The following is a 13,269-nucleotide window of genomic DNA, read 5'->3' as shown; positions in this document are numbered from 1 at the left end:
AATGAGAAATAAATTCATGAGGGGAGCCCCAGCATTCTTGAAGAGTCTGTTATGGCTCTTCTTTAGGCAAGTAATTGCAATTGGGAACTACTACCATTGAACAGAGATCCCTAAATTAAATGGAGATGGTGGGATCCTAGGATGGCAGGGGCCAAATGACAGCATTTAATTACCAAAGTCAAGGTGGACGTAGTTACTATAATGGATAACAGTCAAAGCAGTAATTAGAATAGCCTAACCTGCAGAGAACTTTGGCATTGGCTAGTTAATTATGGTGTCCCTAGAATTGAGATAGATGGACATTGCTATTAAAGTCTTACTTGATCTCTTACTCTAGGTCTAGTGAACAGAAGTCTGACTTGGATCACCAAGACAGAGAGCCTCAGCTGCTCAATCATTTCCCAGACTCGAGTCATTTCACAGATCTGGAGTCCCTTGAATGAAGGGGAAGCCAGGTTCCTTTGAGAAAGGGCTGCCATACTGCCAAATATTTATACTGTTAATCCTTTTTCTAGTCTTCTAGAAGGGACGTGTAGTCATTTGCCAGGGTGACTGTGTACTGGGGAAAGAGCAAGAGTCAGACTTTTTTAGGGATTACTAGATACCAGCTCTGCACTGATACTAATTCTTAGAGACCCAAAATGTTGTACTCCAACAGTCAGAGTAGGGCCTTAGGAAATCAAAGTCAGGTGATCAATGGAGTTTTGGCTCAGGTTCTTTTCATAGTGGTCCCAGTGGGTAACGGACTCTACCCTGTGGTTATTTGCCCAGTTCTATAATGCATAACTGGAATAGACGTACTCAGCAACTGGTGGAATCCCCACATTGATCCTGACTCGTGGAGTGAGTGCTACTATGGCAGGAAAGGCCAAGTGGAAGCCATGAGAATTGCCTCTATTTATGAAAATAGTAAGGAAATATTATATTTATGAAAGGATTGCAGATATTGGTGCTACCATTAAGGGTTGAAAAGATGCAGGGATGGTGATTCCTACCACATCTCCATTTGACTTGCCTATTTCGCCTTGCAGAAGACAGATATATCTTGGGTAACTGCAGTGGGTTATTGTACACTTAGTCAGGTGGTGACTCCAATTGCAGCTGTTGTTCCAGATGTGCTTTCATGGCTGAAGCAGATCAACAAATCCTCTTGTACCTGGCTCACAGCTATTAATAGGGCTAATGTTTTTTCTTTATATCCTGTTAGTAAACACCAAGGATCAGCAAACTTTTCTGTAAATGGGAAAATGGTGAATATTTTAAGATTTGTGGGCCATGTCTCTGTCACAACCACTCAACTCTGCCATTGCAGCTCAAAAGCATCTACAGACAATATGTAAATGAATGGACATGGCTGTGTTCCAATAAAACTTTATTTACAAAAACATGTGTCAGGCCAGATTTGGCCTTTGGGCCATAGTTTGCTGACCTTTTGTAAATATCATCAGATGCAGTCTGCTTTTAGCAGGTGAGGCCAGCAACACTCACTGTCTTAGCTAAAAGAGATAGCTCTCCAGCCCTATGCCATGATCTAGTATGCAGAGATTTTGATCACCCTTCCATTCCACGTGACGTCATGCTGGTCTAATACATTAATGACATATGCTGATTGCTGAGCAGGCAGTAACAACTCTACACATGCTGTTGAGATACATATGTGCCAGAGGTAGGAAATAAACCCTAGAAAAATTTAGGGGCTTGCCACCTTAGTGGCACTTCTAGGGGTTCAATGGTCTAGGGTATGTCAAGATAAATCTACCAGGTGAAGGACAAATTGCTACATCTGGCCCCTTGCTACCACTATGAAAGAGGTACCATACCTAGTAGGCCTCTTTGGAATTTGGAGGCAATATATACCTCATTTTTGCATGCTACTCTGACCCATTTACCAAGTGACCCAAAAAGCTGCCACTTTTGGGTGAAGACCAAAACAAGAGAAGGTTTTATAACAGTTCCAGGCTGCAGTATAAACTGCTCTGCCACTTGGACCATATGACCCAGCAGATGCAATGGTAACTGAAATGTCAGTGGCAGATAGGGATGCTCTATGGAGCATTTGGGAAGCTATACATGAATTGCAGTACAGATTCTCAGGATTTTGGGGCAAAGCCATGTGAAACTCTATATATAACTACACTTTTTTTCTTTTTTAAAGCAGCTTCTTGCTTGCTATGAGTCCTTAGCAGAGAATGAATCCTTGATAATGGACCACCAAGTTACCATGAGACCTGAGCTGTGCTTCATGAACTGGGTGTGGTGTGATCCATAAAGTCAGCCATTGAGTTGGGCATGCACAGCAGCACTCCGTTATCCAATGGAAGTGGTATACACAAGACTGGGCTCAAGAAGATCCTCAAGACACAAATAAGTTGCCTGAGGAAGTGGCCCAGATGCCCACAGCCCTACTCCTACAACATTATTTTTTCTCCCAATTATCACTTATGACCTCATGAGGAGTTCTTTTTGACCAGTTGGCTGAGCAAGAAAAAAATTCTCGTTTGCTTTACAGATAGTTTTGCATGATTTTCTGGTAACTGAAAGTGGACAGCTACAGCACTTTAACCCCACTCCAAGAGGGCCCTGAAGAACAGTGGAGAAGGGAATGCCTCACAGAGGGCTGAACCTAGAAGAGTGTAACTGGTTGTTTATTTTGCCTGAAAGTAGAAATGGCCAGTGATATGGGTCTACACTGATTCCTGGGATACGGTTAATGGTTTGGCTGTATGGTCAGGAGCTTAGAAGGAACATGATTGGAAAATTGGTGACAAGGGGGTCTGGGAGAGAAGTATTTGAATAGACCTCTCTGAATGGAAACAGAGCATAAAGATACTTGTATCCCACGTGAATGCTCTTCAGAGGGCAACCTCTGTAGAGGAGAATTTTAATCAGCTGGATAGGATGACCTATTCTGTGGACATCAGTCAGCCTACTTCCCCAATCACTCCTATCATTGCCCAACGGGCTCACAAACAAAGTGGCCATCTCAGCACAGTTGAGAGGTTAAACACAGGATAAGAAACATGGACTTCCACTCACCAAGACCCATACGGCAAAGTAACTGCTGAGTGTCCCATCTGCCAATAACAGAGACTAACATTGTGCAACCAGTATAGAACCATTCCCTAGCGGCATCAGCCAGCTTCCTGTGCAGCTTCATTCCATTGCACTACTTTCATTGTGGAAGGGGCAGCACTTTGTTCTCACTGGAATGGACACTTAGTCTGGATATGGATTTGTCTTTCTTCCCTCAATGCTTTAGCCAAAACCACCATTTATGGACTTCAAAATCCATTTATTGTCATTGTATTCCACACAGCATTGCTTCTCATCAAGGAACACATTTTAGAACAAATGAAATGTGGCAATGGCTCCGTGCTCATGGAATTCCCTGGGCTTACCATATTTCCCATCATCCTGAAGCAGCTCTCTTGATAGAACAGTGGTATGGCATTTTAAAAACTCAGTTACAGTGCTGGCGAAGTGGCAGCATCATGCAATGCTGAGGCGATGTGTTCCAAGATGCAGTATATGCTCCAAATCGGCAACCAGTATTTAGTGCTGTTTCTCCCATAGCCATGATTTATGGGTCTGGGAATTGAGGGTGGAAGTGGGAGTGGCTCCTCTCACTAGCAAAATTTGCTGTTCATCTGCATAACTTTAGACTCTGCTGGTTTAAAAGTCTTAGTTGTAAAAAGAGAAATGTTTCCAAAAAGGAGACATAATAATGATTCCGTTGACCTGGAAGTTGAGATTGCAACCTGTCCACTTTGGGCTTCTCATGCCAGTGAATTAACAAGGAGAGAAGGGGGGCACTTCACCAGCTGGGGTGATTTATCCTGACTGTAAAAGGAAAGTTGGGTTGCTACTACTCAGTGCGGGTAAGGAAGAGTATGTCTAGAATTCAGGATGTCCCCTGGGGGGCCTGTTAGTTATGCTTCTAGGTCCTATGATTAGAGTCAATGGAAAATCACAATTACCCAATTCAGGCTGTACTGCTAATGGCCTAGGCTCTTCTGGAATAAAGGTTTGGGTCACCAAAGGAACTAGAGCCAGCTGAGGTGCTTGCTGAGGGCAAGGTAAAGAAGGAATGAGTAGTAGAAGGTGGTACATGCAAGCTATGACCATGTGACCAGTGGCAGAAATGAGGGCTAAAGCAGTTATGAGTAATTCTTCCTTATTTTTATGTGTATTAACCAAAAACTTTTCTTCCCCCTCTGACTCCCCTATCATCTCAGTATTTAAATTATAGTATATAAGCATGTAAAGTGCAGTTATTTTCTTCTATATGTATACAAAAGTAAAATAAATTACAGTATATCAAAGGGAGGGGATGAATTAGCTCAAAGGAGAATGAACGTCACCTGAAGACAAGAGATTTCATAGCCTCTTTTGGGAAAATGTTTAGTGTGTTTTTACTTGTATATGGGATAGTTGTTCTATGTTAGGTAGAAGCTTGACTTTTGTATTGTCTTCCTTTGGAAATTAAGTGTGGTTAAGGAGATGTGTGTGTGTGCCAAGTTGACAAATACTTGACTGGGAAGGCTTTGTAATGTGTCGATTTGGTTAGGCTGAACTACATCTCTCATAATTCCTTTTCCTGTATGTTTCCAGTTAGGGGGTCCCCAAGAGACATTTTTATGTGAGATTTGGAGGGCAAAAGTGGAACAGCAGCCAGGTCATTTTTTATGCTTGGAAGGTTGGGGCAGGGTCTCTGGGTGCTTCTGTAGCTCACACACATTGTTGTTGATCTGCTGGCCCACCCTGATGTGTGGCAGCAGCCAGGCTGCACGGCCCCCCCTTCCCCCGGATGTTCCTTCAGCTTCTGACTCCTCATCCAGGTGTGCGTTTATCTCTATGACACAGGGTGCCGGCTTCTCTTGCAGGGTACCCACATCATTAAAGTTGGAGACTGTGAGAGACTCACATGGATTCCAGCCAATCTTCCAAAGTTCCAGTTCGTGCTCATGGGTTCCACCTTGTCCTTGCTACTCTCCACCACTTGACATCCTTCTCAACTGCCTGCCCTGCAGACTTCAAGCTCTAGCATCAGATATGAAGACACCCTACAGAGACTGTTTTATCAGCTCCTACTACTGCATAAGGTCAAATCTCTATAGTAAATGTGTGTATGTGTGTGTGTGTGTGTGTGTGTGTGTGTGTGTGTGAGATCCTAAATGTTCTGGATCTCTGATGAATCCCAACTGATATAGACCTATACAAAATGGTATTTAGGGAAGTGTTATTTTTCCTTCCCCTGTAGTCCTTGTATTTTTCCCATTCATGCTCTATAAAACCAGTGTCATAGATTTCTGCAGTTTCATGTAAGTTTTCTAAGATACAACTTGAGAAGATCTAGGATGCTCCGTTTCATTACCCTGAAATGCATCAAGGCTAGGCCATATTTTTTTTACGTGGTATTATAGTGGTCATCATCTTGCTTTCTCTTCAAGTGGGTTTAACTCATTCATTGCATTCTGTCATGAAGCCATGTTGGTGGTGATGAGCATGTTTTGGGTCCCTATATTTGTGGATTAATCAGAGAATTTTGAACTACAGTTGTTGCAGGAACTGACTTGACAGGTGTGGTGGAAAGCTGATAGGTTTGCTTGTCATACTTCCATAGATTTGGCTGGGAAGGAAATAAGTACAATTGGACTTAGGAAGTTTATTACTCAGTTCACATCAGGAGCATAAGCTTCATATTTACATCAGTTCCCTTTGCCTCCTAAGTCCCACAGGAGGCAATATGGAGCAGGCCCGGGTAGATGCCATACACACAAGTTTGTGCCAAAACTGAGAAACACTAAGTGTAGGAATCCCTCAATCTTATAAGGGGACTACTAGAAAACCTGCCCATCCTTCTCTCTGGAGAGAGACTTTATGTTTATTATCCTGGAATATTAGCAAATCTTTCCTGTGGAGGGGGTAACTTTTGTATCTTGTAATGTCTCTGGGGGGTTTCTATATCTGCTATCCTGGTCAGGAAACAAATCTGCCCTCTGTCCCAGAGAGAGATACTATGCTATGCAAACATCCTTGAAAAGATAGTCCAAGATATGTTGAAATGCCATAGAGAATTGCCTACCAAAAGTAATATCTAATAAAGAATATCTTGGGGGAAAGACAGGTCTTTGCAATACTGAATTGCTAGTCTCACAACTGTCTCAAGAGTAGGTTTCTTAGGACAGCTTGAATAAATTTTCGCATCATCCAGAATTGTAGGCACATATTGATGGCAAACTCCAACATTTGTTTTATGACGCTTTCTTATTTGTACTCTGTAATACCCATATCTTTCAGATCTTTGCCATCACTAAGCCATCTCTTGAGGTATTCTTAGGAGTTGCCATCTTGTTAGCAACTGCTCTAGTAAGTTTTTTATTTTAACATTTTTAAAATTTTGAAATAATCTCAAAATTACAATAAAGGTACAGGTACAATTCAAAAAAACTGAACTATTTGAGGATAGGTTGCTGACATAATGCCTATCACTCCTAGATACTTTAGTGTGTATTTCCTACAAACAAGAACATTCTTCAGCATAACCACAGTACAACTGTATTAGTTTCCTAGGGGTATCATAACAAATTCCCTCAAACTTGGCTGCTTAAAACAACAGGAATTTTTTCTCTCATAGTCTGGAGGCCAAAAGTCTGAAATCCAGGTGTTGCAGGGCTGTGCTCCCTCCGGACACTCCAGGGGAGGAGACTTCCTTGCCTCTTCCAGCTGCTGGTGGCTCCAGGCGTTCCTTGGTTTGTGGCTGCATCGTTCCAATTTCTGCCTCTATCTTTGCGTGGCCTTCTCCTCTTTTTGTCTCCTCTTTCTCTGTCTATATGTCTCTCCTCTGTGTGTCTCTTTTAATGACACTTGCCATTGGATTTAGGGCTCATCCAGATAATCCAGGATAATCTCATCTCAAGATCCTTAACTTCATTACATCTGCGATGACCCTTTTTCCAAATAAGGTCACATTCACAGGTAGGAATTAGGACGTGGGCATTTTGGTGGGGGGGCGGGGGGCGGGGTGCAGCATTCAACCTAATACAATAACCAGCAACCTGGACATTAAAACTAATACAGTACTGTCGTCTAAGTCACAGACACCATTTCAAATTTCACCAACTGTCTCAATAATATCCCTTATGGCAAAAGGATCTAGTTCAGAATCACATGGTATAGTTGTGATTTAGTTTGTGTGTATAGTTTAGTTGTCATGCCTCTTTAGCCTCCTTCAGTCTGGAACAGTTCCTCAGTCTTTCCTTGACTCATGACTTGATACTTTTAAAGATTATAGGCCAGTTATTTTGTAGAATGGCCCTCAATTTGTGTCTCTGATATTTCCTCATGGTTAGATTCAGGTATGCATTCCTAGAAGGAATATCACAGAGTGATGTTTTCTTCCCATATATCCCATCAGGGGGCATGCATTTTCTATTTATACGATTACCAACAATGTTCGTTTTGATCTCTTGGTTAAGGTGGTGACTGCCAGACTTCTTCACTGTTAAACTACTCTTCTCACGTATGTAGATATCCTGTTCTTCATCAAACTTTTGATTTAGTTATATCACTATGGACTCATAGTTTCCTATTTTAATCAATGGCTTATAATCCATTACTATTATTTTTTCTTTTTTAAAATTATTATTTAATGCGCAGTGGAAGCCCCTTAGCTGGTTTCTGCGTCTTTTTAACATGTCACCATCGTTGTTTGAGCATTTTCTTGCTTTCTGGCACAAAATGTTCCCGGCTCATCTTGTACTCTCCTTGTCTTAGCCTTGGAATCAAATATTTTACCCTGGTTCCTCTTATTCGAGAATGGTTGTTATAAGGTAAGATAATATAGGGAAAAAATACTTTATACTCTAAAGATAAACAAACAAACAAAAATCTCCCCATAACATTCTAGTCTCCCAAATAAATGAAACCTTAACCATTTTTCTGGAAATTTCTCACTCCCTAGCAAAAACAACCAACTTCATCCTTGACTTTTGCAGTGCTAACGTCTGAAAAAATATCATGGTCTTTGTGGATATGAAATAATGTGAGAAAATTGCTATTTTTCCATCATGTACAAATGAACTATAAACTCAATAACATTGGTAACTTTGTAGGATTAAAAAAAATACCTATTGTACTTTTTGTTGACGTTGTTTCTAAAGATCTCCTTTGCAAACCTTTTTTGCAAACTATTTTTCTTTTGTCTCTGAGCTTTCTTTTGACTGGGTGTCGTATTCAAACTGGTGTTGTAACTGAGTCTTCAGCAGGCCATTTTACCATTCTATTAGGCCAGCTCCTTCTGGATATTGGATTACATGGTAAGGCCAGTATGTTCCATGAGCATGAACCCACTGCCATGCTTCTTTTGCTGTAAAAGTAATTTCTTGGTCAGAGCAAGGTTAAATGGCATAGCATGATGAGAATAAGACATTCTATAATTCTGAGGATGGTGATACCAGCACAAGCATTGCAGACAGGGAAGGCAAATCCATATCTAGAATATGAATCTATATCAATGAGGACAAATTGTTGCTCCCTTCATGATGGCCAGGGTTCAGTGTTATCACGCTACCACCAAGGTTTCATATCAAGGTCTTAACCTTGGTTTTTGCTGTTACCAGTTAGTTGCTCAGCAGTGGCAGTAGCCAGATAAGCTTTGGTGAGAAAAAAAATGCATGTTATTGAGCCCATGCATAGTGTCCATTCCTGCCACCATGGCCACTTTGTAAATGACCCACTGAGGAAACACTGGGGTGGCTAGGTAAAGAGGCTGAAAGATATCCACAAATGTTTCATCTTATTCACTTGATTATTGAACATTCCTCTGCAGTAGATCCCCTTTGGTGAACAATCACATGGGACACAATTTCTTCACACTCTGTGCCCCTTCAAAGAGGTCCAGCCACATACCTTTTCCCCAGACCTCCTTGTCACCAATATTGTAATCCTGCTTGCTATAGATTAAATGTTTATGTCCCCTCAAAATTCATATGTTGAAACCTAACCCCCAATGTGATGGTATTTTGGGGTGGGGCCTTTGGGAAGTGATTAGGTCATGAGGGTGGAACCTCACGAATGAGATTAATGCCCTTATAAAAGAGACCCCAGAGAGCTCCCTTCCCCTTCTTCTACCACTTGAGGACCCAGTGAGAAGATGGCTGTCTATGAACCAAGAAGCAGGCTTTTACCAGATAACGAATCCACCAGTGCCTTGATCTTGGCTCTCCCAGCCTCCAGAACTGTGTGAGAGAAATTTCTGTTGTTTATAAGCCACCCAGTTTATGGTATTGTATTATAGCAGCCAGAACTGTCTAAAACACTGCTGTCTCTAAGGCTCTAATCATTTAGCCTAGCCATTAGCCACTCTTCGTGAATCAGTATAGACCCATATCTCTGACCACCTCTCAGCCCAGAAAAAGCGGACAACAAAATGTACTGCTTGACGTTTTGCCTACTGGGGGATTTTGCTTCGCCACTCTTTTTCTGGGATACTCCTCACTGGAGTCGTAATATTGCAGCAGTCCACTTCTGGTTGGTGCCAGAATATCGTGAAGCAACATCTGTAAGCCAGGCCTGAGTTTTTTCTTCCTTAGTCAACTGGTGAAAAAGAACTCCCCCATCAGACCATAGGTATGGATTGAAGGAGTGCAGCAAGGCATCGGGAGTAAGTCTTGTAGGATACTGAGCCACTTGCTCATGCAACTTGTAAATTCTGAACCTACTTGAGCCTAATATCTTATATATCATTTCCAAGTTAGATAACACTGTTCCTGATGGCACCTCAGGTTGCATGACCACTTGATGTCCCATCGTCAGGCCCAGGAGCAATCCAGGAGCTTTTTCTCAGAATAAGAATTGAGAAAATTCCTATTTTCTCAAGGAAATAGATTGCATGAGTGCTCCAAAGCCCTATGGATTATTTGATTAAGGCTTGCCAGAGACTCCATACTGTAGGATTCCAAAAAGGAAATCCAACTCCAGTCTCAGGAAGGCGCGGACCCACAGACACAGGAGACCGAGCTTGATGCAAATGCACGAGGTTTTATTAAGCGGAGCTCCGGGTCCACACGTATCTCTCGCAGGAGACAGAGGGGTCGACCCCGAACCTTAAGGGGCAAGCTCTTTTATAGGATTCGGAAGCATAAAGCGGGAAAAGGTTGGCGCGGTCTTACATGATTGGCTAATTTAAAACATTTAAACAGTTACATTTTATGGCGCGAATTGCTATGGCGCGAAGCAATTATCAGGTTACACACACGCGTCCCCATCTGGACCCCCTCCACCCCGACCCTCCCAAACTTATCCCTCTGGAGCACTCTCTTGTTCTCAATTTTCCCCGAACAGTTTAGGGCGAGTCTTCTATGAATAGAGTCAGTCAGGATCGATAAACGTTCCCCCTTATACCAGGAATCCTTAGGGTGTGGAGGTGCCTGTCTCTAAGGTATTAACTTTTAAATTTTTAATATAATTTACTTCCTTCAATACAGCATCCCTATATGCCACAAATACTTTGAGTATCATTGGATCTGTTGAGTCACAAGGCCCAATGGGCAAAGCAGCCTGCATTACATCCTGGACATACTGCAGAGCCTTCATTTGCTCTGGTCCTCACTCGGAACCAATAGTCTTATGGATAACTGGGGAAATAGGTTGGAGTAGCATGCTAATATGGAGTACATATTATCTCTCAAAATCCGAAGAGACCCAAAAATCATCGTGCCTTCTTTTTAGTGTAGATAATACAAGGCACAGTAACTTGTCTTTCACTTTGGAGGGGATATCCTGACATGCTCCAGACCACTGAATCCCTAGAAATTTAACTGAGGTAGTAAGCCTTTGAATATTCATGGGGGTTTTCTTCAACCCTCTGACTCACATGTGCCTTAATAAGACCTTTAAGCTACTTACTACTTCCCGCTTATTTGGTCAAATGAGAATAACGTCATTGTTATGCTTATTAGGTCAAATCAGCATAATGCAGTAGATCATTGTGATGTTCTATGGACTATCAAGATGATCAAAATTTTTGCAGACAAGATTACAGCTGAGAGCAGGAAAGCTGACGTAGCCCTAGGATAAAATTCCTTGAAACTAAATTCCTTCTAGTGCCCCTTGCAAATTGATAGTAGAAAAAAAAGTACTTGCCAGAGCAAGAGCTGCATGCCAGGTGCTGGGACTGTGTTGATTTGCTCTGATAAAGAAAACACTGTAGAACAGCAGCTGCAGTTTGAGTTACCACTTGATTAAGTGTGTGATTATTCACAGTCATTTTCCAAGATCCATTTGCCTACGTCACAGGCCAGTGAAATAAATGGGAATAGAACAGTAATCATCAATCCTTTATTTTTCACACCTTTAATTTTTGTATGAATCTCTGCAGTTATCTCCAGGGATGTGCTATTGCTTTTGGTTTACTATTTTGATAGGGAGAAAAATTTCCAAGGGCTTCCACTCAGCAATTCCTACCGTAACAGCCTTTACTCCATGTATCCGGGAGCCATTGCAGCGATTCTGCCTGTTGTCAAGTATGTCTAATCCAATTACACATTCAGAAACTGGGGAAATAACCATAGGATAGGCATATGGATGATTTTGGGCCAAAATACCATTTATTACATGAACACCATAAGCCACCACTTTGATGGTAGTACACAGTAGCATTATGAATCTTAGGTCCTCAGGAAAGACTTGGGTATTGTCCTTTCCCCAGTATGCTGTACATGTTCACAAGCCCCTTTGGGGGAAGACTTGGAGGAATATTTATAGTGTATTCTTGTGGCATTGTTGTAGGGTCTTTCCTCACGGGACCTGGCTTCCCCATCAGTCAGGAGGCCCTGGATCCATGAACTTCCCAAACTAGAAACTTGGGAAGAGGCTAAGACTTTCTATTTTTATGACTTGATTCAGGTTTCTAGCCACTGGACCTACAGTTTTTACTGTTATATGGATTTAGTGATATTTTAGTAGGCTGTCCATCTATTTCATTCCTAGGAATATCATGATTTATAGTTTGCCAGATCAAGACATTCTGGTTACAATGTAGTAATTTCTGCTGCCAGTACAGTAATTTTTCCCACCTTTTTTATGGTGGTTAAGTGCCACTAATTGCCCTCTGTCACTGCAGGATCCCATCACTTCCATAGAAATCAGAGAGCCATCTCAATGGCAGCTTCTCCCACTGTCATCCCAGCACCGTAGAGCTTTTCAAGGATGCCGGTGCTCCCTTCACTAATGCATTTCTCATGGCCTAGTAAACAAAGTGCTCTGAGCCTTCTTGAAGGATGTAAAGGGTGATGGGTGTGCATGTTGCAAATAATAAATGAGCTTCACGTTTTTTTCTTCTTTGATCTTTGGGTATATTCCTCCATGTCGTGTCAAGGATGCTCTAACATGTCATCTTTATGGAATATTGAATCCAAAATTCATTCAACCAACCAAGTAAACTGTTAGAGCCACTTCCAGCTGTTCTAGTTCACACACTAAATCCAGAATCTCTTGTAAGGGCATTGGTACTAGTACATTTGCCGTGGTCTAATTTTGTATTCTCTCCTCCTTAGAGTACCACTCTTCAAATCCATTTCCAACATATTCCCCAGGCTTTTGTCTTTCTAAATATTAGAAAAATCTGGAAATTCTTTCAGAGCATAAGCTATGTCCTTCTGGGTCAAACTTTACACTTCTCTCCTTGGAGTATGCTGAGATCTGACCCTAGTTGCGAGTCTAGGGTCATTCAGGGGTAGTCAGGGTGGGTCTTGAAAAAGATAGGCATCTCTTTGCAAGGCAACTTCCTTAGATGGTATTACACAGGATCTTTAAGCAAATCTAGTCTCCTCACACACAGGAGCGCAGGCTGTTTGTGCTGCCAAGAGAGACTCAGAGAGACTTGAGAATTCAAAATTCTCATCTTTGTTCAATTCCATCAGAGATTCCCATTCCAAGTCTCAGATCCACTGTTTCTCAATGCCATAACTTTAACATAAGAGACATGGCAAGTCTGTAAATTCAACTGAAGTTATCATTATGCAACCCAGACAACTAAATTTTAGATGTGATTTTCAGTGAGTTTGACTCTGCAGGTATAAGAAATTAAGTTACCGTAGGGCCACCATAGATGCTCTCTAGTTCTTTGTGACTTGAGATGAAAGTTTAAAACCTTAATCTTATTATTTTTTTGTAAGCTCTCCATTGTAGTCAAAAGTAGCTAAACGACCTCACAGTTTTTATACTCTTTATTATTATCATAGCCTTCCAGTGCAACAGCCACTTGGT

The sequence above is a fragment of the Diceros bicornis genome, chromosome 6 (assembly GCF_020826845.1).
Source record: "Diceros bicornis minor isolate mBicDic1 chromosome 6, mDicBic1.mat.cur, whole genome shotgun sequence".
In the NCBI taxonomy this organism is placed as follows: Eukaryota; Metazoa; Chordata; class Mammalia; order Perissodactyla; family Rhinocerotidae; genus Diceros; species Diceros bicornis.
Note: the sequence above shows the minus strand (reverse complement) of the source record.